We start from the raw sequence: 23,216 nt of genomic DNA, 5'->3' as shown, positions 1-23,216 counted from the left end.
ACCAGGCAAAAAACTGAAAGGAGAGCTCAAGGACGATGACAGGGTCTGGTGATGGGTTGAAAGGCTAAATTAGTCACAGTGCATAACACTAGGTGATGTGAACACTGGGCAGTACCTTTTTTTTCTTTTGCATTTTATTATTTTTTAATTGGAGCACAATTGTTTTACAATGTTGTGTTGGTTTCTGCTGCACAATAGCATTAATCAGCTACAAGTATACATCTGTTCCATCCCCCTTAAGCTTCCCTCCAATTTCCCCCACCCCACCCCTGTAGGTTATCACAGAGCACAGAACTGAATCACCTGGGCTATACAGCAGCTTCCCACTAGCTATCTGCTTTACACATGGTAGTGTGTATGTGTTGATGCTACTCTCTCAATTCATCCCATCCTCTGCTTCCCCCACTGTGTCCACAAGTCGGTTCTCTATATTTGCAACTCTGTTCCTGCCCTGCAAATAGGTTCATCAGTACCATTTTTTCTAGATTCCATATATGTGTGTTAATATACGATATTTATTTTTCTCTTTGTGACTTACTTCACTCTGTATAACAGGCTCTAGGTTCATCCACCTCACTACAAATGACCCGATTTTGTTCCTTTTTATGGCTAAGTAATATTTCATTGTGAATATGTATCACATTTTTATTCATCTCACGATGAACATTTAGGCTCCTTCCATGTCCTGGCTATTGTAAATAGGGCAGCACCTAGTTAATTCTTAAGACTAGTATCATCTAATGAATGTGGCTATGGATTTAACATGCTCAGCACCCACAAAGATTCAGTGTGATGGCAAATATTTCCATTTTAACATACTCAGCTCCCATAAAGAGTCAGTGGATGCAAACAAAGAAACTGCATATGAGAAGGTTGCAAGATGTTTGCACTGGGTCAGCGATCTCCGGAAGAAGCAAACTCTGGTAACACGGAGAATCTCAGCTCTGAGGATCACCATCCTTGACGATGCAGCGTTCCCTCATTATTCCATCTTATGAGAAGCACATCAAGGTATTTGCTTCAAACTAGAGTTGTTGATATCAGCATTCCACCTGAAGTTGGCAGACACTGATTTTCACTTCTTTCACTGCACTCTTGCCTTCTCGGCTCTGAACATGCTATGCTTTTATAAGGGTTAAGTTTCATGTTTATGTGGATTTCTCAAGTGCCTGGTGATCCTTCTTTGGTAACATTAACTGCAAATTGAAAAGCCATAAAAATGCTTCAGTGGCAATTTAATTCTGCTTCTTAAGACTTACTTTTCATTAATTTATTAATAATATTGATTGAATATCTTCAGTTTAACAGTCAACTGAGAAAAATGAAATTTTCTTCTCTAAAAGAACTTAAGCACAGCTACTCTTGGGTCATTGAGCTAACAATAAAGAAGAAAAAGTCTTAGTAAGGAGTAACTTGTTGTTACTAAGTTGCTAAGTCGTGTTCAACTCCTTTGCCACCGCCTGCACTGTAGCCTGCCAGGCTCCTTTGTCCAAGGGATTTCCCACGCAAGAATACTGTAGTGGGTTGCCATTTCCTTTTCCAGGAGATCGTCTTAGTTCAGAACCCATGTCTCCTGCACTGGCAGGCAGATTCCTACCACTGAGCCACTAGGGAAGCCCAGAGATTAACTCTGGAAACAACAACAAAAACAAACTATCATTTTTGCTGACTTCGCTTTTTGAATTTTGAGGGTACACAAATGCATGATAGAGCTATCCTTGGATTTTTTTTTTTTTTTAAAGGAAACTACAGTAGCTTCCTAAATCCCACTGGAAATAGAGACCATTGATATTAAGAAATATCAAGGGAGCCATTTGCAGCCAACTGCCTGATGTTACTATTATTCATAGAGATAGCACTTCAGTTATTAATATGGCAAGAAACAAGCAGTCCTGTGGCACCTACTAAGTGATCGTGAATAAGCTCAGAAATACAGAGACAGAGGAGGGAAGGAATAAACTCCAGGTAGGACAGTACTTAATGACCCACAGTTTAGATAGAGCCTGAATGCCACAGCACAGAATTAGTACATGAGTACAGATGAAAGGCTTCCTCCAAGGGAAACGTCCCCATGACTGGAAATGCCTCTCATGCTCGCTGTCCCCAGACAGGAAGCCCAGCTTCGGTTCTTCTCTAGAAAGCACTGGCTGCACAGCCATTTTCCTTGCCCTGTCGATTTGTAGCTTCATAGTCATCATGACCTTAAAACTAAGCATAAGCTACATGTGTTCTAACAGAGGCCATGCCAAAGTGTATGGAAAGAAACAGCCAAATATTCATGGATAAAAAAAGCAAACATTAAAACCAGAAAATCTTCCAAGGTTCAGAGGGTCACATCTTTGGGGAATACTTCACTACAAAATGGTCCGTCTTCAGACTACACTACAGAGAACTGGAGATTCTTCGACAGGCAGTTTTACCATCATCCATGTTCCATTCTCAGTGCCACTGACAAAGTGCCCAGGAAGAAGGCATGTATCAGCAGAGCCACTATATGAAACACTCACGTTTCCTTCTTCAGTTTTAAGAAACACATGGCTTTTCTGGCTGCTTTAAAAAAAAAAAATGTTTTCGCTAAGTAAATCTCTCGCCTATTAGATCCCAGGGATGCTTTGCATGTGAGAGCACATCTAATCAACTGCAGATTCTTACCTCTCTGCTAAATGCAGCAAAAAAAGAAAAAAAAAAAGAAGAAGAAATTGTAACAAAAAGCATTAGTAATAATTTTCAAAATATCATAAGTTGCCAGCAACTAATGGCTGGTGTATTGATTAATAGTTTGAAATAAACAATGGGCCCTTAATGCTGTAACAAACTGCTGAAGTTTACTGCATCAATAACTCTGTGAAACTACTGAGTTTCAAGGATCTATTGCTGAAATAAAGCATATTCTTGAGCTCCCACCAGCCATGGTGTTTATATACGTACAGATATGTTTCCCTACCTAAATAAATTGCTCGGGTAGAAAATTGATCATTTCTATGATTAGAAAAATTGGTCAGAAAATTTGGAATATTTGAAGAGGTTTATCACCAGATAATGTGATCTTGCAAATTTGACAAGTTTTTTTGGTTAATCTTTTCACCTCCCTTTCAGGAATAAATGACAGCAGAAAGAGATACAAAAGAGTCTGATGCTGTGCTGGAAAAGACGGTGCTAATCAAAGGGTACTGACTTGAACCAGACCTTAGAAGGACAAAGTATTAAGGACTAATGCATTAATCTGTTAAGCCCCCATGTCAGCAGAAGGGGCGGGGGCAGTGAGGGGAGGAAAATTGCCCTTTAGTAGAGTGCCCTTAATAGGATATACTAGAAACTGAACTTGGAATGAAGAATCACTTTGAAGCTATGTATACAGTGGAAAGCAAAGTGAAGCGTAATCGGAGCCGCAAGTAGCCTCCATCATAGTGTGGAATCCAAGCTGTCTGCATATTCAAGGAAGAGGTATGCAGTGATTGATTGACAATTTTTATTATACATACGGGAACCCCAGGAAGCACTGGAAAGTACAAAGTCTCATTTTTAGTTGCTGCTGCTGCTGCTAAGTCGCTTCAGTCATGTCTGACACTGTGCGACCCCATAGACGGCAGCCCACCAGGCTCCCCCATCCTTGGGATTCTCCAGGCAAGAACACTGGAGTGGGTTGCCATTTCCTTCTCCAATGCATGAAAGTAAAAAAGTGAAAGTGAAGTCGCTCAGTCGTGTCCGACTCTTTGCAACTCCATGGACTGCAGCCCACCAGGCTCCTTGTCCATGGGATTTTCCAGGCAAGAGTACTGGAGTGGGGTGCCATCGCCTTCTCCTCATTTTAGTTAGTTACTCCTAATTATTAAAGCGAACTTTCTTTGCCACGGAGGCGTCTGTATCTCTTCTCCCTCGATGACTCAAGCAAGGAGAGGCCTTGCCTAGTCTGAGCTTCACCTCTGTTCAATAACTGCCACTTGGGACTTCCCTGGTGGTGCAGTGGATAGGAATCCACCTGCCAATGCAGGAGACACAGGTTCGATCTCTGGTCTGGAAAGATTCCACATGCCTTGGAGCAACTAAGCCCGTGCCCCACAACTTCTGAGCCCAAGCTCTAGGGCCCAAGAGCCATAACTGCTGAGCCCACATGCCAAAACTACTGAGGCCTGTGTGCCTAGAGCCTGGACTCCATGACAAGAGAAGCCACCAGTGAGAAGCCCTCATATCGCAAAGAAGAGTAGCCCCCACTTGCCACAACTAGAGAAAGCCTGCACAAAGCAACCAAGACCCAGTGCAACCAAAAATAAATGAACAAATCACTGTCACGCACTGAGTTTCAACCCTGTGTCTGGCACTTAGTCCCTGTCTCTACTCTTTGCTCCAAATCTGAAAGGCAAGTATTCTCACCTCCCTTCACCCCTATTTTCACAAATGTAATATAAGTGATTTGAATCTGTCACATAGCTAGTAGAGTATAGAGATGCTGGGTTTAAATCTAGGTCCAAACTCTATGAACTTTTCATGATGGCTCACTAGCACTCAGTATTTCCCTGAAGAAGGATGGACTGGTGGCCCCAACCATGTGGCTGTGCGCTAGCAATATGTCACACTAGCCACCGCCCTGCCCCTGGCTGGCTGGCAGTTTAGGGCGAATGGATTTCTACCTCTTTTGTAGGCAGCAGTTCCACTCACTATAGAAAACTTGGGCTTCTGCCTTGATCATTGCTTTTATAACCTAGCGTATTTCTGACATGCCTGCTCTGTACTGCTGCCTTCCATTTTTACCCCTTCCAGACACACAACTATCATGAAGGGAAACAGTGATTATAGTTTATTCATTCTGCACCAGGGACTCTGCCAAGTCTTTTAAAGACATTGTCTTGTTTACTTTTCACAACCACCTTATAAGGTATATATACACGTGTGTATTATAACCATTTCAGGAAGCAGCAAACAGAGATCCTAACGGATCCAGTAATTTGCTCAAGGCCACACAGTTGGTAAAGTGATAGAGTGAGGGTATAAACTTGAGCTCTCGACTCCAGTTCCAAGTTTCCAGCTACCAAGCTGCACTGCCTTTCTCTCACGCTTCCTCGGAGGAAACTCTAAATTCTAACAGAGTGACTAGGGTCCCCTCTGCCTAACCACCTGAGGGTTGCAGACTGTCATGATTCAGTCACTTTCTGAGATTTGGGGTCACCTCCTAGGACTTGAGCCCTGTGGACAAGTGCCTACAGGATTTTAACCCACTGATGTCCTCCGACTTATGGTGCTGCGTGTTCTGTGTGGCAGATGAAAGCTCCCTTCAATACCTGCAGGCGAGGCTGAGCCCTGGGGATCAGTCTCACCAAACAGGAAACATGCTTTCTTCTACTCCATCCAGTTTTGTCTGCATGTATTCATACCCAGACCATTCCTACTACAGAGAGGACCCCTGCATCCTCACCCCGCCATTCCCTTTTGCAAAGGGATGGAGTGGAAGAGTTCTAAGAAGAACAGCAAGCTGATGCTGCTTTCCCCACAGTTCAGACAATCTGCTTATCTCCCTGCTCAGTCCAGGCACCCCTCCTGCTCAACACACTGCACAGAACCCTCCCTCCTGCGCATGTATTTCTTTCAACAGCAAGTTTCCTTAGGGCCAGACCAGAGAGCTCCCTACTCACATCCCACACCTCTAGCTCTCCAGCTCAGACTTGCTCAACAAGGTCCTGTGATAGCAACACAAAGTAAGGAAAAAGAGCACAAAACAGGGGCCAAATGGCAGGCACAAAGGCTGGTGTGTCTTCCACCTGTAGAACCCGCATCTTCTGTCAGCCACATAAATTACCAACATGGCCTCCCAAAACCCATCGTAAACTTAACTTCAAATAATCAGAAAGCAAGAGAGAGAGAAAAGAAATGGGGGAGGAATGAGATTTTGATTTCTCTGATCAAAAAGGCCTTTCATAGAATCTGTCTTTAGAAACTCACAAGGTCTTTCTCCATGACTAAAATACGCCCCTGCCCAGGGAACTGACAGGACTTGCAGTCGTTTTTTCCATCATCTTCTTGCTTCTGCATAGTCTTTTTCCACTTCTCATTTAAGCTCTTTCCATTTATCATCTAAATTAGTCCCACAGGCAGCTTTCTTTACACAGTAGGTATGGATCCTTGAAAAGATGAATAGACATCAGAGCTCTATCAGGTGAATCATATTTTAAGGAGTCCTCATGTTCAACGCTGTCTCTCTTTAACCAGCATCGTTTCTCATCGTTTAAGTTAAAAGTTCTCTGCTCCATAATGTCTGTATTTAATCATTAATGGTCTGTAAACAAACATTTGAAAGCATTAGAGGAGTTCTCTATTTAAAGTAACCGAAAAATCCCCTGGAGGAGGGCACGGCAACCCATCCAGTATTCTTGCCTGGAGAATCCCATGGACACAGGAGCCCTCACGGTTACAGTCCATAGGGTCATAAAGAATCACAGACGACTGAACGTGCAAGCAACTACATGATATGTAGGTTCAAGAACTGACCTTCCCCTCCCCAGATCCTATGGACAGAACTCAGAGGGACCTGGTGGTTGGTGAGAAGGAGGAGTTGTGGGAAAGTCTTTGATTCCAGGCAAAAGACTGGTAACTGGTGGTGTGCTGGAAAAGACGCTGGTAACTGTGAATCTGGTGAGCCAAGAATTATCCAGAAAAATCTTGATGGATGTAGCCATTCGGGCACTTCCATCATGAGATTCTGATTTAGGAGGCCTGGGGCCGAGCCCAGAAGTCTGTCTATAGGAAGTATTCCAAGTTACTCTGATTAATAGCCAGAGGACCATACTTTGAGAATCACTAGAGCAGAATAGTCTAGAACAGTGCTTTTCAACTTTATTATACCACAGAATTTCTCCAGAGAGCTTACCAAAAACACAAATTCCAAGAGGATGCAGTTTCATAGATTGGCAGATGTCAGAACTTGCATTTCTAATAAAATCCACAGACCCCCAGTGATTAGAATAGCACTGATACAGCACAATGGTTCTCAGACTTGACTACACAGTGGAGTCACCTAGAAAGTAAAAGAGAAAAAAAAAAAGATTGATGCCTGGTTACCACCCCCAAAGAGTCTGATTAAACTGGTCTGTAGCCTGGGTATAAGGATTTTTAAAAATTTCCCAAGTGACTTTAATATGAAGCACATGAATGTCTTTCACTTAGCAAGTACTATTCAGCACCTGCTGATTGGTCATACAGAGTATCTGCTGTAACAAATGATCCAAAATCTCAGTGGTCTAACACAATAAAAATGTATTTTTTATCATATAAAGTCCCATGGGGATGTCCCTGTTGGGAATGCTCTCCAGGAAGCTCTGCTCCAAACAGTGACTCAGAGACCCAGGTGTCTTCCATACTGTGACTCTGCCCTCTGGTGTTTCCAGGGTCACTCTGGAATCACCATGCTGGCGCACAGGAGGAAGAGGGAATGGGGCAGAAACCTCAGATTCTTAACTGCCTCAGTTATTCCACCGACTGGGGAAGGTGAAATAGCACATGGGCATTCGTGAGCACCAAATCTCTGGTTGTCTGGTTGTGTGGGAGGCACAATGATAAAAGGGGTGGCAGGGGCGCTTCCCCAGGTCTAGTCCTTAAGACTCTACCTTGCAATGCAGGGGACACTGGTTTACTCACTTGTCGGGGAAGATCCCACATGCCCCAAGGCAACTAAGCCTGAGCACCACAGCTACTGAAGCCTTTGAGGTCTAGAGCCTGTGCTCCGCAACAGGAGAAGCCACCGCAGTGAGAAGCCCGGGCACCACAGCTGGAGCATAGCGCTCACTCACTACAACTAGAGAAATTCCGTGGGCACCAACTGAGATCCGTCACAGCCAAAACTAAAATTATACATTCTTTTTATTTAAATTTACTTTTAACTTTAAAATAATTTTTTATGCAGAGAATATAAGCCACGGTGCTGAATTTTGGGGTTATTTATTACAATAGTGTGGAGAAGGAAATGTTAACCCACTCCAGTCTTCTTGCCTGGGAAATTCCACAGACAGCGGAGTCTGGCGGGCTACACCCTGGGGTCTCAAAGAGTCAGACACGACTGAGTGACTGAGCGTTACAATAGTGAGCTTCTTCGACCAATGCAGCAAGGACTGAATGCATCTCATAGAAGCTTTGCTTCTGGAAACACAGAGGTTATCACTTTTACCTCCACTTGACCTAAAAAGAACCAGCCTGGGACAAATCCATTTACAGAGAGGAACTCAAGGCAGTAGGATGTGGCAGCTGATACGTGCTGCTATTAAATCTACTTTTCCTTTTTGGCATTTGATTATACAGTCTGGAGCTACAGCCTTGATTTCCATTATCAGTAAAACAGAAATAATAGTTTTTATCCTTCAGTGTTATTTTGAGAATTAGAGGAGACATGCTAAGTATATTACTCAGTAGGCCCTTGATAAGTGTATATTATTCCTATGTATTATATTCTTACACACTCTTACGTTATTACTGATGAATTCTTACAACGGCCTCGTGTGTTTCCTCTAATAAGACTTCAAGTCCTTGAGACTACGGACCATGCATGCAAAGTCGCTTCAGTCATGTCCAACTCTTTGCAATGTTATGGACTGTAGCCCACCAGGCTCCTCTGTCCATGGGATTCTCTACACAAGAACACTGAAGTGGACTGCCATGCCCTTCTCCAGGGGATCTTGACCCAGGGATTAAACCTCCATCTTTTACGTCTCCTGCGTTGGCAGGCAGGTTCCTCACCACTAGTGCCACCTGAATTCTTATAACTGCCTTGTGAGTTTCCTCTAATAAGACTTCAAGTCCTTAAGAGTATGGAACATAGCTGACAATTTTTCCATATGGCGCCGTGTACCCAGCAAGTGAAAGACACAGAAATATTCCTTGATAAGTATCTGTTGAAGTTAGGTTCACCAGGGGTGAGTCTGGGAGCCTGGGGCTGGCAGCTGTCTCAAAAGTTTCCTATGAGAATTATTGTTCCTAACATTGGCACTCCTATGAGGAAAAACTCTATAAACATCCCCACGGAACTAATATGATAGAGTGGAACTATTGCAAAATGAGAGCAGTTAAATTTCATGAAAAAGTCTGCACTTAATCATCTTCAAAACAGTTTAGGATTCAGACTTCCATATTGGTTCTCTTCAATCCTTACCTCTCAACACTGAAAAATTCTTCACCAAAAATGCACTCCCCCAGTTGCAGATTTGATCAACAGCCCATTTTATAGATGAGGGTCTACTGCTCTAAGAAACAGCACGCATCCATGTTTAGGAACCTAAAAGTGGCAGATTCAATTCAAATCCAGTTTTTCTTCATCTAAATCATATGGATCAGACTGGAGATAATTAAGAATAAGCCGTAACCAGTGCACGTGTGCCAGGATACAAAAGCAACACATGCCTGAAATGTCAATACAAAAACTAAGACGTTTTCATATATAAGGAAACAAATACATTGTGATGTAGAATGCACATTTTCCATAACATGTGACTATGAACTACAAAGAATTTTTAAATTTAGGTGTGGGCTGTTTTGGAAGATGTCACTAGGCCCCTGGGTGGGGAGGGGTGAGAGGTGCAGAGGTAGGGGCGGCCACTCATGTTGGTTTCTCAGGAAACATGTAAGAAACACTGCCTTTCTCTGTGTTGTTAAAGGGCCATTCAAATACCAAACAGAGTCCATTACTGGAAATCTGTTCAGATGCAAGAATGATTTAGGCAGGTCAGACTTACCAGAAATGAAGAAAAGTGCTGAAAATAAATAGGAGACAATAAATCTCTTAATGGTGCAAAGGGGAAAAATAAAGCAAATTATGTTTTATCTGGCAAAGATATCACGGTCAGGTTTGGGTTTGGGTGTTTTTTTTTTTCCTTTTTTTTTTTTTTTTGGTAATTCTTATTTTTGCTTTTTGTAGAAAACAGTCAGTGCAAAATTGAAGAAAATTTAGATTTACAGTCTGTAACACGGTGTCCCACTTGAGCTTAACCCAGGATGTAGAGACTAGCCACTTGCAGAAAACAGTGGACCAGTGACCATTCTGGGAATTTATTTACGAGTTCACAGATAAAACAATTGTGGACTATTGATGATATAAAAACATTTGTATCACCCTTCCTCTGTGAGAGCCCTGGGGGAAATATCCACAGAAGAGGCAATAAACAAGAACAACTGAGCTTTTTTAAAAAAAAAAAATCTAATTCTACGTTCAGTCCAACATCCAGTGCAGAGTTCTAGTAAGGCTAAGTTTGCCCTAGTAGTCAGCGTGGATCTCTACCTCCCTCTGAGCGTAATCCAAATCTTACAACCTGACCACTCTTGAGCTGGCTCCATGATACTGGAGATGGACAAAAAACAATGCATATGCTAAAGAGGACATATACAAGGAAGGAAAATAAGGACTAAAGGTTACCATATATGATGATATCTTCTAATAAAGAATGACCCTATACCCACTCTTAGGTGACCCTACCCTCATTCTGAAACGGGATGAATCCAATGACAATCCTTCCTCCTAGATGGTGGGAGGATATAGAAAACAGGCAAGATAAAGGGATGGGGAAAGAGAGCCTCACATAGAGAGGAATTTCTTTGGGGTTCTAAGAAAAGAGATGGGAACAATGAGGACAATGAGCAGAGTCTGTGTGGGGTACTTGTGTCCTTATTCCCACTTTTGCCTCTGTCCTCTTTGTGAACTCAGACAGAGAAGCTGGGCAAGAAATTAAAGAGTGGTGTTCACTGAACAGTATGTGAGATTCAGCACCATCAGGACTCCTTTGGAGTCTGGGACCAGCAGATAATACAGAATGAGAGAGAGGCAAAGAGAACATTCTTTCCCTGACTTCCACTCTCAAACTATCAAAGATCACAGAGCTCAGTTTTGAGATACTCAGGTTCTAGAATGGTAATCTCTAGCAGTGGGCTGTGCCTGGAGGAGCAGCATATTCCTTTCCAGAGAAGATGCCAACACAATGGTGAGGCCCTTTGGCAAGGAGGCTGCAATGGAGAACTAGTGGACTGGTTCCCAAACACAAATGAAAGGTCTTTGGAAATTAGGAAAAACCATGGAGGGAGCTTTTGAGAATGGGTAATAACAATGAACATGTGTGTCTTATTTTGTAGTTTACGAATTATTCTCCCATATCTCATTTGTTTCTCACAATGAGCCTGACAGGTATGGGGAGCATCATTAGAATCCTCATTTTGCAGATGAGAAGAGTGAGCCTCAGAGATATAGAAACCTGCCCAAGGTCATTCATCTGGTAAGTATCAAGGTCAGGAACTCAAAAACAGGACGGCTGGCTCTAAAGTCTGTGCTTTTTTCCACTGGAACATATTGCCAGTTTGGAGTCATGACAGTTCAGTTAACCAGTCCTTCAGAAAAAAAAAAAATCTTTTGACAAAGATGACATCAGGGAACTGAGAGTAATTCAGTACTAGGTCTACCGGGAAAAGGAGCTGCAAAAATCACAGGGTTGACCAGGACTTGAGTCCAGATGAGGAGAAAGATGCCATCTCAAGATTCCCATGAACTGCTTCCTGAGAGTCCAGGAAGCACTGCCAAAGTAGCTGACCAGGGGGTGTGTGGATGGTAAGAGGCTGAACCACCCTCCGGGCAGAGCATAAGGAAGGAGTGTGTTGCCGAGACAAACAGAGAATCTCCCTAATTCAGAATGCAGGCTATCTTTGTGCTCTTAGGCTGTTTTTTCTTTGAGTGATGAAATCCCTGGGTAGGATGAGTATATACAGGGAGAGTACATTCTCTTCCTAAATACAGGCAATAACGAATCATTTTGGCCAAGTGCCTCACCTTGACCATCGGGCCCAATTACATATTTGGCTTAGAATCTCAGGTGCTAAAAAATAGGCAAGGGGTGATTTTCAAATATTCCTAGGGTGAATATAAAGTTAATAATTGAAAGAATGATCATTTAGAGCACGGGATGGCAAAGTTTTCTTGAAAGGGCCAGACAGTAAACACTTTCGGCTTGGAGGGCCACGTGGTCCTTAGCGTAAGTACACAAACCTGATCTTGGTGGCACGAACACACCCATGGCATAGACAATATGCAGATAAATGAGCGTGGCTGTGTTCCCATAAAACTTTACTTGCAAAAACAGGTAGTGGGGTGGATTTGACCCAAGAGCCCTGGTTTCCAATCACGAAGTGAGAGAAAAAGTTCAGCTGCCTAAGGGCTTTGATATTCACATTTCATCTCTGAATCAAGTTGGACCACGGGAGGGCATAGAATACATCATATTAGCTATTTGCTATCAACCTTTATAACATTGTAACATAGGACTTTCCTAGTGGCTCAGATGGTAAAGCATCTGCCTATAGTGTGGGAGACCCGGGTTGAATCCCTGGGTCGAGAAGATCTCCTGGAGAAGGAAATGGCACTCCACTCCAGTACTCTTGCCTGGAAAACCCCATGGATGGAGGAGCCTGGTAGGCTACAGTCCATGGAGTCTGAAAGAGTAGGACACGACTGAGCAACTTCACTTTCACTTTATAACATTACAATGATATTCACTGTCACCATTAAGAAATGAAATTCTATACCAATTAACCAATTTTTTTCTATATTCCCTATGAAACAGATGCTGCAAGTAAGACTTTCTGACAATGCAAACCAAAACAACAATGAGGTTTCACTCACACCAGTCACAATGGCCACCATCAGGAAAAAAAAAAAAAAAACCAAAAAACTATAAGCAATAAATGCTGGAGAGGTGTGGAGAAAGGGGAAACTTTCTACACTGTTGGTGGAAATGTAAATTGATACAACCACTGTGGAGAACAGTATGGAGGCTCCTTAAAAAACTAAAAATAGAACTAATATGACCCTGCCGTCCCACTTCTGGGCATCTGCGAGACAACCATAATTTGAGAAGATACATGCACCCAAATATTCACTGCAGCACTGTTTACAATACCCAGGGCATGGGAACAATCTAAACATCCACCAACAGAGGACAAAATGAAGACATGGTACAAACATATAATGAAATATTACTCAGCCATAAAAAAGAATGAAATAATTTCATTTGCCTCAACATGGATAGACCTAGAGAGTGTCAAACTGAGTGAAGTAAGTCAGAGAAAGACAAATATCATATGATATTGCTTAAATGTGAAACCAAAAAAAAAAAAAGGTACAAATGAGCTTATTTACAAAGTAGAACTAAAGTCACAGATGTAGAAAACAAACTTATGGTTATCAGCGGAGAAAGGGGAGAGGAGGAATAGACTGGAAGATTGGGACTGACATATACACACTTCTATAGATAAAATAAATAACTAATAAGGACCTACTATATAGCACAGGGAACTCTACTCAGTACTCTGTAATGACCTTTATGGAAAAAGAATTTTAAAAAGAGTGGATATATGCACATGTATAACTGATTCACTTTTATACAGCAAAAACTAGTACAACAATGTAAATCAGTATACTCCAATGAAATTTTTTAAATAAATTAAATAGAGAATTTCTGACAGTGTTTGGTATTAGAATACATTTTTTCCACCAAAAATTTGTGTGTTTTCTTCTAACAAAAGAGTCAAATATTTATCACACATTCCTTCTTAGCCTCACTGGAAAGCTCTGAATAAGGGTTTATGGTTAGTCCGTAACTTTATGACTTTTATAGTTGGCATACTTTTCTCCTGTTTCAAGCACACACATACATTCTATGATGTCACAGCCTTTCTTGTTTGTTTTTTAGATCTACCTCAAATTTTTGCAAAAAAAAGAAGTGAAGTCCAAATAAGCACACATTACTACAGAGAAATAGTCAACACTGAATACAGAAATTGAGCCAACTGAAAACAGTAAACCAAAGTTTTCACCCAAATAACAGATTTGTCCAAAGGACCAAGAAGAAATTAGATTATTTTGATGCAGTGTGAGAAGAATCTCTGTATTAGATATCATCATCTTCTAGTCATTTCTAATTTCAGAAACCAACATAATATTGTAAAGCAATCATCCACCAATTAAAACTACAAAGCAACAAAATAATGGAACAAATAGAAAAGCAAACCAGTCACCCTAACTGGGAGGGGAAAAGGCAAAGAATACTGAATTCACAGAAAAGAAAAAACAATGGACATTAAATATATTATGCTCAATCACACTATTAATCAAAAAAATGTAAAATAAAACAGCAAGAGATCTCATTTGGATTAATAGCAAATTTAAAGACAATCCAATTTTCAGCAAGATAGCAAGAAACGAAGATGTATACATTGACAGTACAGGTGCACAATTGGAGGTAAATTGCTTTGCAATGTTGTATTGGTTTCTGAACGTGGAAATCCCTAGCAAAGTGGAAGATAGGTTATCGATAGGTTATCTTCAATGGCCAAAAATTTCCCCTGTAGATGTTGTTGCTGTTGTTCAGTCACTCAGTCGTGTTCAACTCTTTGTGACCCCATGAAGGGCAGCATGCCAGGCTTCCCTGTCCTTCATTGTCTCCAGGAGTTTGCTCAAACTCATATCCATTGTTCAGTGACACTATCTAACCATCTTATCCTTTGCCACCCACTTCTCTTCTTGCCCTCAATCCTTCCCAGCCTCGGGGGCTTTCACAATGAGTCAGCTCTTGGCATCAGGTGGCCAAACTGTTGGAGCTTCAGCCTTAGCATCAGTCCTTCCAATGAATATTCAGGGTTGATTCCTTTAGAATGGACTGGTTGGATCTCCTTGCAGTCCAAGGGACTCTCAAGAGTCTTCTCCAACATCACAGCTCAAAAGCATCAATTCTTCAGCCCTCAGCCTTCTTTACGGTGCAACTCTCACAACCATACATGACTACTGGAAAAACTATAGCTTTGACTAGACAGACCTTTGTCAGCAAAGCAACATCTCTGCTTTTTAATCGCTGTCTAGGTACATCATAGCTTTTCTTCCAAGGAGCAAGTGTCTTTTAATTTCTTGGCTGCAGTCACCATCTGCACTGATTTTGGAGCCCAAGAAAATAAAGTCTCTCACTATTTCCACTGTTTCCCCATCTATTTGCCATGAAGTGATGGGACCAGATGCCATGATCTTTGTTCTTAGTTCCTCTTCAATTTCTGCCATAAAGGTGGTGTCATCTGCATATCTGAGGTTATTGATATTTCCCCCAGCAATCTTGATTCCAGCTTGTGCTTCATCCAGCCCAGCGTTTCTCATGATGTACTCTGCATATAAGTTAAATAAGCAGGGTGACAATATAGAGCCTTGAAGTACTCCCTTCCCAATTTGGAACCAGTCTGTTGTTCCATGTCCAGTTCTGTTTCTTCTTGACCTGCATACAGGTTTCTCAGGAGGCAGGTAAGGTGGTTTGGTACTGCCATTTGTGAGATATCCTCAATGAAATGAATGGCTTCCCTATTGGAAAGCTCAATTCAAAATTCCAAGTCAATAAGCCCCCTCCATGAAGAATTTCCAATTTACTTTCTGTTAAATCTGAGGTATCACTTGCATATAATAAAACTCACCAATTTTATGTGTGAAATTTGATGAGCTTTGACCAACGTACATGATCATATAACTGTTACTACAATAAAAGTACAATACATTTCCATCATCTGAAAATTTATCTCATATTGCCTTGCAATCAAATTTTTTGTTCTGTCTCTGGATCCTAGTAACTACTGATCTGCTTTTATCACTAGGTTTTGTCTTTTCAAAAAATTTGCATAAATATAAGAAATATATGTTTTTGTGTTCCTCTTTTTTCACTTAGCATAATGCTTTTGTGATTCACTGATGTTGTTCTTTGTAACAGTAGTTTAATCTTTTTTATTTCTGAGACGTATACCACTGTATGGATACACAACTTCAGCATCATTTAAAATGCCTTAGTCTTAAATATGAATGGTTCAGCTAACACTTAAGAAAAGCTTTCCACATTAAAAAAAAGGAGGGGGTACTACAGTGAATGGAAAGTGGGGGTAGGGAGGAAGACATGAAAAGAACAAAAAAGACTCAAATGATCTTTTAATTAGAAGTATCAGAGGGACTTTCCTGGTGGTCCAGTCGCTAAGATTCCACACTCCCAATACAGGGGGGCCCAGGTCCGATCCCTGGTCAATGAACTGGATCCCATATGCCACAAGTAAAGATCCTGCACACTGCACTGATAATGGAAGATCTCACATGCTGCAACTAAGATCCAGCACAGCCAAATAAATAAGATAAATAAAAATAAATACTAAAAAAAACTCTAAAAAGTATCAGAGATTCATGAGAATTTTTTCCTTTCAATACTAGCAGAGTGCTATGAGAAAGGAACAATTAGAAAGCAAGAAACAGCTCCTAAAATTAAAAATATCACATTTTTTAAAAGCTGAAAGCTAAGAAGTCAGATAAAGTGAGAAAAATTCCAATAAATTAAAAATACATGAAAATCTAGGGGGAAAATGAGATTTAAAGGACCAATCAAAGAAGTCTTAAATGAATAAAGATGTGGTGTATATATACACAGTGGGATGCTACCCAGCCATAAAAAAGAATGAAATTCTGCCATTCACAGCAATGTGAATGGACCTAGAGAATATTTGCTTAGTGAGATAAGTCAGAGAAAGACAAATACTGTATGATATCACTTATATTTGGAATATAAAAAAAATGAAATAAACAAATGTAGATAGCAAAGCAGAAACAGACTCACAGATATAGAAAAAAAAACTAGTGGTTACCAATGTGGAAAGGGAAAGAAGGGGCAAGATAGCAGTATAGGATTAAGAGATACGAACTACTATGTATAAAATACATAAGCAACAAGGATATATTGTACAATATAAGGAATTAAGACCATTAACATAGTAACTTTTAATGCAGTATAATCTGTAAAAATACTGACCCACTATGCTGTACTCTGAAATTAATAAACATTGTAAATCAACTACAGTTTTTTTAAAAAGGACCATCCAAAGAAGTTTAATATCCAATTAAAATGAATTTCAAAAGGAGAGGATGGATAAAACAAGAAGAAAATTATCACAGGAAAATGACAAGAAAACACAATGGAATTGAAGGACACAAAATGTCTAGATTGAAAAAGACCCATCCTGACTGCTCAGCACGATGAATGGAAAACACTACACCAGTATATATCACTGTGACACTTCAGGATACACTGGATCCTGGTAACTACTGATCTAATTTTGTCACGAGAGTTTTGGTTTTTTGAAAATTTTCCATAAATATAATGATAAGATATGAATGTTTTCTATAAATGTAATTATAAGATATGTATTTTTTGCAAAATAAAGAGAATATCTGAGAGGTTTCCAGAGGAAAAAATATCAGATTTAATATAGAGGGCAAAGAATAAAAAGGACATTGAACTTCTCATCTTCAGTGCTGAAATCCCTTCAAAATCCAAAGGGAAAGGGAACTCATTAAACAAGCATTCTAAAACCAATAGCCATCAGCCAAATGTAAATGAAAATGAATAGATGTAAGTAAGAAGAAAATTAACCTAACAAGTTTTTTTTTTTTGTAAGCCCATGAAAGAATGTACTCTAGCAAATGAAATAAAGAGGAAAAGGAAAGGATGATGAATACAAGAAAAAGCAAAAATCCATCACAGAAGAATCAAAACCACCTCAGGATGAAGCCATAAAATACACAGTTCACACTGGAAGAGGACTGAGGACTCTGGAGCAGAAGAATCTAGAAGAAAAGAAAATTTGATAGGACAATTGATATGATGAACATTTGAAGACAATTAAAATTTGTAAGTAGCAAATTATACAAGTTAAAAAATGACCCAATTAGAAACTCCAGGAAAAATAATATTTTACAAATAGATATATATGAATATATAATATGTATATATTTCATATATATTTTTCATATATAGATGAAATCCTGATACACTATTTGGCTTATCAATAAACAATACTTATAAATCATGATGATTAAAACAACCAATTGTGATTTAACTAAAAACAGAGGTGTTAACTGCATTGGAGGTAGGGGAGGTATACTCAAATAAAACATCATGTATCATCGGAAAATTAATAGTGTATGAAGCAGATACATCAAGACATCAAACTTTAGAAATCAAGCCTTCTAGAACCTTCTAGTTGCCTAAACCCCAAACTCTTCCTTTCTGATCCATTTTACATAAACCCAGAGCAACTTTCCTAAAACACAACTTTGATTTTCTTATACCCTCACACAAAAATCTTCAGTGACTCTATCTTCAGTGAACAAAGCTCAACCTCTGTGATGGCTAATTTTATGATCCAACTTGACTAAGCCACAGGATGCCCAAATATCTGGCTAAACATTATTTCTAGGTGAATCTACCATGGTTTCCATAGAGTTTAGAACTTGAATCAACAGACTGAATAGAGCAGAGTACCCTCCCCAGTGTGGGTGGGCACTGTCTTATCTGATGAGGGATTGATTAGAACAAAAGAGAGAAGAAGAGAAAATTCTCTCCGGCTGTTGAGCTGGGATAGCCATCCTTTCTTGCCGTTTATGTCTTCTATCTACCCTCTAGTTCTTATGCCATTAAACTCGAACTAGAACTCACACCATCAGTTCTCCTGATTCTCAGGCCTTTGGGCTCAGACTGAATGCCCCCAGTGACTTTTGTGGTTTTCCAGCTTGCAGACAGCAGATCATGAAACTTCTCATCCTCCATAATCACACAAGCCAATTCCTTATCATAAATCTGGAGAACTCCCACTAATACAACTTACATAGCATGCCATTCAAATTTCCTGTTTAAACCAGTCCTTTGACAAATATGGAAGTTTTCTTTCCCCCAAATCCTCTGTGCTCTCCTTCCGTCATATTTGCACCTAAAAATGCTCTCATCCCAACAACCCCTCCAAATTCACTTACCAAAATCCTACCCCAGTATAGTTGAGGTGCCTCAAGCTCCACCTACCCACTGCCCATTCTGAACAATTTTCTGCCTTTCTCTGCCCTACTCACTACCACTGGCTACATTCCAGCTTCCCTTTTCCTTCTTTCCTGTCCCTTCCTGCTCTCGTGTTGTGTCTCTGATAGCTGCACCCAGCCATGGCCACAGGTCACCCCCCTTTCTGCTTCCAACGCTCCCTGGGTTCTGTTAGGGCTTCCCCAATAGCTCAGTTGGTAAAGAATTCGCCCATAATACAGGAGACCCGGTTCAATTCCTAGGTTGGGAAGATCCACTGAAGGAGGGGTAGGGCATCCACCCCAGTATTCTTGGGCTTCACCTGTGGCTTAGTTGGTAAAGAATCCACCTGCAATGTGGGATCACTGGGTTGATTCCCCTGGAGAAGGGAACAGCTACCCACTCCAGTATTCTGGCCTGGAGAATTCCATGGACTGTGTAGTCCATGGGGTCTCAGAGAGTCAGACACGATTGAGTGGCTTTCACTGGGTTCTGTTAACTCCATTTCCCCTTGTCCTTTCAACCCTAGGGTGACATGGCTACCCACCATGGCTACAGTCTTCTTTTTCTTTCTTATTCAACCCTATCTGCATCTCTATAAGATCCTCAAATTCAAGAGCATGTGAACTAGAAAAATAACTATCAAAATGCCAAGAAGCAATAGTCTAGCTAGATGAATCACCTGGAGTGAATGCTGTGGCCCATCAGGGTCACGTACGATATTCATCCCATTGCCTTCTATCATAACGTAGGTCTGCTTTCTTAATCCACAGATTATAAGCTTTTTGATTAGGGAGACCATACTTGATTCATCTAGGTGCCTACTGTGTAACAGATATTCAATAAATGGCTGGGATGTACAAGAATCACAGGGTGCCTATTCAACATCCTCTACAAAGATCTGGTCATTAGCAGCTCCTGCATGGTAGACGATTTTCACATAGCTTTCTGCTTTTAAATGTCATGCTGATTAGGATTACTGAGAGGACACCATCCTGACAATAGTGCACAAAGCGGTCAAAGAGAGGATTCTAAGGGAGAGAGCACTCTGAACCAGAGATGTGTGAATGCAGAGCATTTCAAGATTGGCATCATGTCTTGAACAAGTTTTCAAAAGAATCAGACTTGGCCAAACCCAAAGAGAATTTTGCCAAGCACTTTTCCCCTTAATTTTTAAACCCATGTGTATTTTGAGGGAAATTCAATCCATATGCTTCTGATTCATTTACACTTAACTCATCAAAATGTTTTGTAAGAGTTACTTGATGTCCCAGTCTTTTGAGTTTTTGTGAAGAAATGCTTTCTCCCCTTAGAAATAGAAACCCTCTTTTGGCAAGCCACACCGAAGAACTGATCCCTAAAACGTTCAAGTCACTTCCAACCTGAAGGCAGTAAGGTTCTAAGGGTTCTTCACTCTATCTGATGGGATTTCCATCTCTGTAGGAATCTGAGCAAACTCAGAGATAGTGAAGGACAGGAAAGCCTGGCATGCTGAAGTCCATGGGGTCGTAAAATCTGGACATGACAATGACTGAGGGGTTTTGTGGAAGAGCCACAAAGTGGAGGTCTGATGAACAAAAACTTTAAGACAAAGATAATCAAAAATTCCAAAATGGGAGAGGAGATGGGTCAAGGTTGGGGAAAAGATTAAAGGAGGTTACAAATCAAACATCCCAAACAAAAAGACAAAGAAAGTAAATGGATCAATTTTCTGTGTACAGAAGTTCAAAGATGAGACGGGATGAGAGGAGACTGTGAGCAAATAGATGTCACAGTGTACATCTATCAAGCTTTCAGAATCCTGCTGTAGAAAACCAAATGCCTCGGCCATTTGGGAAGCAATTATGAGAATGTGTTACTAATTACTTAGATGTGCCTGTTTACTTGAGCAATAATAGTGGTTGCCACGGACCCTGCCAGCTTGTCTGCCTCACTTCTACCACTGAAGTTGGTGTTACTCATGCTTTGTGCAGTAGGTCCTTCCCGTTTCTTTTCTTGTATCTACTGCAGAACTCACACATATGCATTTCTGAAAAAACTGCTCCACGGCATCACAGAGACGTGGCTATTTAAAAACACAGATAACCAGAAACTGGGGCAGGTCACTGGGGCTGTATATTGCTATCTCCTTGCAACCCATGATGCTGTTGTAACTGAAATGAAGTATCTTAGAGCACAAGTTCTTTCTTTGTAGAATGGCCTATCTGAGATGTTATAAAAATGATAAAACTCAAGAAAACAAGAAAGCACTCTGCAAGGACAAGGAGTAATAAAAGTAAGCCAGTGGAGTTTTTAAATGTGGATGACAATCAGTGTGGGCTTTAGCTTTAAGAAGAGCTGATTTTATTGATAAAAATGCCCAAGAAAACTTCAATATCATTTCCTGGGTTCACACTCTCAAAGGAAAGGAGACCCAAGGGGGATAAATAAGAGACTATTTAAAAAGAAAAATATTTGGCAACATAATCACTTACCTTTTCAAGTGGAAGTGAGAGTAGAGACGCCCAAAGAAAACAATGATTTTTCCAGCTGTGTCTAATGAGCTTAGGATTTTTTTTTTTAAAGATAGGCGTGATGAGAGCAGCAATTTGTTGCTATTGAGTCGCTAAGTCATGTCCGACTCTTTTACAACCCCATGGGCTGTAGCCCAAGCTCCTCTGCCCATGAGATTTCCCAAGCAAGAATACTGGAGTGAGTTGCCATTTCCTTCTCCAGGAGATGTTCCCGAATCAGGGATTGAACCCCAAAGTCTCCTGCACTGGCAGGCAGGTTCTTTACCACTGAGCCAACCAGGAAGCCCAGCCCATCAACAAACACAGGCCCTAAAGAATGACTTAGACTGGAAAGAACAAAGAAGTCAGGCTTGCAGAAACATGCTCATGGAAATAGGAAAGCATGTCACAGCTATCCTGGGAGCAGAGAGAAAAAGAGAGAGAATATTCCTATCCCAGAGCAAATCAGGTAATGTTATCTGATAACACTAAATAAAAAACACAGAATTTTTCAATCCCATTATCTGCCCTATCAAACAAAATGGCACTATGCATTTGTTTGTAATCTTCAACTTGATGATGAGTTCCTTGAGGACAGAGGGTAATCTTTGTTCTTTGTTCCTGCCTTTGGATCCAGAGCAACTAGCACAAGGCTTGGTATCTAAGACATTTTTACCAAATATTTGTGGAATAAAAAGCTGATAACCCTAAGGCTGGCATCTCTGCTCCAGCCCTAGCTCTCTCCAAGTGAATGTAATTATCAAGAATCAACCTGAAGGTCATTCTGCTTCCTGTTCCACACCAGAAAGGCTAAGTCCTTAGGTCTGTTTGTCATCCTGGGGTTGGGGCATCTAACATATGCCTTAGCTAGCTAGCTGCATCTTCTTCCCTTTCAGCCCCATTTCCCAGAAGTGAGTGGACCATTAGTTGATCTTCCCAGGCTTGGCTGCATCTGTGCTTCGCCATCACTGCTGAGCATACCTCTCCATAGCCTCTTGCAGGCCAGTCTAGCACTGAGCCATGACTATGGAACCTGCACTGGGATATCCTGAGTGATTGTCTACCCTTCCCTAATGCCATCTCTTTCTAAGAGTGTCTCAGTTTCTGCTTCCTATTTATTCCATATCCTGTTATCCCAGTTCTCCCAGCATGCTGTAAGCCTGACTGCCCCATGACAGCCCAGGCTGAAGATGCCTGAAAGGAAAGGCCATAGAGCTGCTCTCCAAGGGAGGGATGCCTTCTGACCCAGAAACATTACACTCAGGGCCATTAGGACAATGGCAGTGTGCAATAGGTCAGGCTGAATCAGCTTCTTTTCTCTTTCTAATTAGGGATATCAGAAGGATTACACAGATATATCTTGCTTTAAGCAAGACATTTAGAATGATAAAAGCACTTGGTGGTTCAGAGGGTAAAGCATCTGCCTGCAATGTGGGAGACCGGGGTTCAATCCCTGGATCAGGAAGATCCTCTGGAGAAGGAAATGGCAACCCACTCCAGTACTCTTGCCCAGAAAATCCCATGGATGGAGGAGCCTGGTAGGCTATGGGGTCCATGGGGTCACATGGGGTCCATGAGGTCACAAAGAGTCAGATGTGATTGAGTGACTTCACTTTCTTTAGAATAATAAGATCTTAAAGCCAGCAGAGTCTTTACAGAAGTGATGCTCAACATTTGGAGATGAACTTTATTATGAATCAGATGGAAGTTAGGAATCCTACTTGTACAAGTTTATCTGGCAATTTCCAAGGGAATCATGTACTACATAGGGTTTCCCTGGTAGCTCTGATGGTAAATCTGCCTGCAATGCAGGATACCTAGGTTCAATCACTGGATTGGGAAGATCCCCTATAGAAGG

At 41.0% G+C, this 23,216-nt stretch overlaps 1 long non-coding RNA gene across 2 annotated transcripts; it reads right to left on the bottom strand.

Moving 5' to 3' along the window:
• Positions 1-31: 31 nt before the first annotated feature.
• Positions 32-21,636, bottom strand: LOC105610475 (uncharacterized). 2 transcript variants are annotated; one of them, XR_006060851.2, is made up of 5 exons: positions 21,341-21,636; positions 17,577-17,644; positions 6,860-7,006; positions 5,935-6,268; positions 32-1,196 (listed from the first exon to the last, which is right to left on the bottom strand). It is a non-coding gene; the product is annotated as an uncharacterized LOC105610475 (long non-coding RNA). The 2 variants fall into 2 exon arrangements; XR_003590380.3 differs by lacking the exon at positions 32-1,196 and having other exon boundaries at positions 3,456-6,268.
• Between the last annotated feature and the right edge of the window lie 1,580 nt (positions 21,637-23,216).

This window comes from Ovis aries, chromosome 9 (assembly GCF_016772045.2).
Source record: "Ovis aries strain OAR_USU_Benz2616 breed Rambouillet chromosome 9, ARS-UI_Ramb_v3.0, whole genome shotgun sequence".
In the NCBI taxonomy this organism is placed as follows: Eukaryota; Metazoa; Chordata; class Mammalia; order Artiodactyla; family Bovidae; genus Ovis; species Ovis aries.
This window is presented reverse-complemented; position numbering and strand designations above follow the sequence as displayed.